General features: G+C 54.2%; 1 protein-coding gene and 1 long non-coding RNA gene across 2 annotated transcripts in view; one reads left to right on the top strand and one right to left on the bottom strand.

The window, feature by feature from the left end:
* Window positions 1–267, bottom strand: part of LOC130587382 (histone-lysine N-methyltransferase SETD1A-like) — an 11363-nt gene extending 11096 nt beyond the window's left edge. The window contains exon 1 of the mRNA XM_057388357.1: window positions 56–267. The gene's annotated coding sequence lies outside the window, so the exon portion shown is untranslated. The remainder of the gene's footprint in view (window positions 1–55) is intronic.
* A 498-nt stretch (window positions 268–765) lies between these two features.
* Window positions 766–1768, top strand: LOC130587381 (uncharacterized). Its single transcript, XR_008966786.1, has 3 exons — window positions 766–996; window positions 1484–1560; window positions 1742–1768. It is a non-coding gene; the product is annotated as an uncharacterized LOC130587381 (long non-coding RNA).

The raw sequence follows: 1768 nt of genomic DNA, 5'->3' as shown, positions 1-1768 counted from the left end.
CCTCCCCCTCACACCCCACCAGTTCTTCTTCACGCCTCCGCCGCTCCCCTCTCACCTCCCGCTCCCGCCGCCGTCCCCTCCGCGGGCCGGGAGAGGCGCGGGGGGGATTCCCGCTCACCGAGGAGGCCCCGGCTGCGGTTTTTGGGGGGGATTTTGAAGGCTCGGGGGTTTTTTTTTTTGGTTTTTCGAGGTCCCGGAGCCGCCGCCGGTCGCGGCTGTGGGGAGGGGGCGGTGCCAACGCCGGAAGTCGCGTCCGCGCGGCTCTCGCGAGACCTCAACGGCCGCGCCGCACTTTCCACACACGTTCCTCCCTCTTTTTCCTCTACTCTCGAAAAGCGCTCGAAACAGCCCAAAACGCCGGAAAAAAAACACGAAACTAATAAACTAGAATAAAAGTTTTCACGCGAAGGGCGGGAGAGGAAGAGCGGCATGCAAGTTGTAGCGAATCTGCCACCGTTGCTCGCCGCCCGCACTTTCGCCACTTCTTGTTTCCTTGCGCTTTCCCTCATTTTAGCTCATTTCTAACCCATTTCTTCCCTTTAGTCTTCAAGCTTTTGACTGGTTCTCAGGACTATTCAGGTGTTTTTCTCGAATTTTATTTCTAATGAAGGGCTCTGGTGACGAATCTGCTTCCAGCGGCCATGACAGCGGGGAGGCGGGGCCTCGCTCTGCGCACGCGCGGCGGCGTTAACGCTTCTCCCGTGCGAGCCCTCGCGCACATTTTAACCACGCCCGCGTCCCCGTAACCTTTGGTACGATTTTATTGAACGATGAAGCTCCGTCCCTTCCCTTGCCTTGTTATTTTAGGCTTAAAAAAGACAAAATTGGGACTCAGAGTAATTGGCTTGGAAATCGGTCCGCCGCGCCTTTAAGAGGCAGTGGTGAATGCAACGTCACTTCTGCGCGCGGCGACGCTGCTCAGTGACGTCACTTCCGCCAACTGCGAGCCGTGCTACCACCGCCCGGTCCGGTAGTGTTGGGCGCTCATTTGCATATGTAAATGAGGAACGGGTGAATGGGAGCCGGGGCGTTTAATTGGGGCCGTTAATTGAGGCTTGGGGGACCGGGGCAGTTCTGAGGCAGCCGCGGTGTTAATGTCGGTTCCTTAAAGATGCTGATGAAGGTTGAGGATGGCTAATTAGAAGCGCTAATTAAAGTAGTTATTGAGGAGTAACATAGTCGGGATACTGCAGTTAATTGAGGCTTCACTTAGGCCTGGGGGGCACTAATCGTGGTCGTCATAGGGAGGGTTAATTAGAGCAAATAGGAGCCCGTTAATTAATCTATAGGATTTAATTGGGATTTTTAATTAGAAGACAATTGGGGTAACTGAAAGGCTGTTAATGGGGGAACTGGTGGTTAATTRCCGGTTAGTGGGGGTTCTAAGTTAGATTAATGATAATGTGAATTATTAATTAGTGTTAATTGGGTTAATTGCTGTTATTATTCCTAATTAAAACGCTAATGAGTGTGTTAATTGCAGCCATGGCCAAGCGCAAAGTGACGTTCGAGGAGCCCCCGGCGGAGGGGGAGGGGTCAGCAGGGCCCCCCCGGAAACGGGTGAGGGGGGAGGGGTCACTCTGGGGGCAGCGGGGCCGAGATTTGGCTTCTTTGGGGCTGAATTTGGGGTGATTTTGGGGTGGTTTTGGGGTGATTTTGGGGTGATTTTGGGTGATTTTGGGGTGGTTTTGGGGTGATTTTGGGGTGATTTTGGGTGATTTTGGGGTGATTTTGGGGCCAGGCCGTGGCCGTGGGGGGTCCCGGCAGT

The sequence above is a fragment of the Malurus melanocephalus genome, unplaced genomic scaffold (genome assembly GCF_030028575.1).
Source record: "Malurus melanocephalus ecotype Western Australia unplaced genomic scaffold, MMel_1.1 scaffold_1825, whole genome shotgun sequence".
NCBI classification, from domain to species: Eukaryota; Metazoa; Chordata; class Aves; order Passeriformes; family Maluridae; genus Malurus; species Malurus melanocephalus.
Note: the sequence above shows the minus strand (reverse complement) of the source record. Positions and strands in the feature narration are given on the sequence as shown.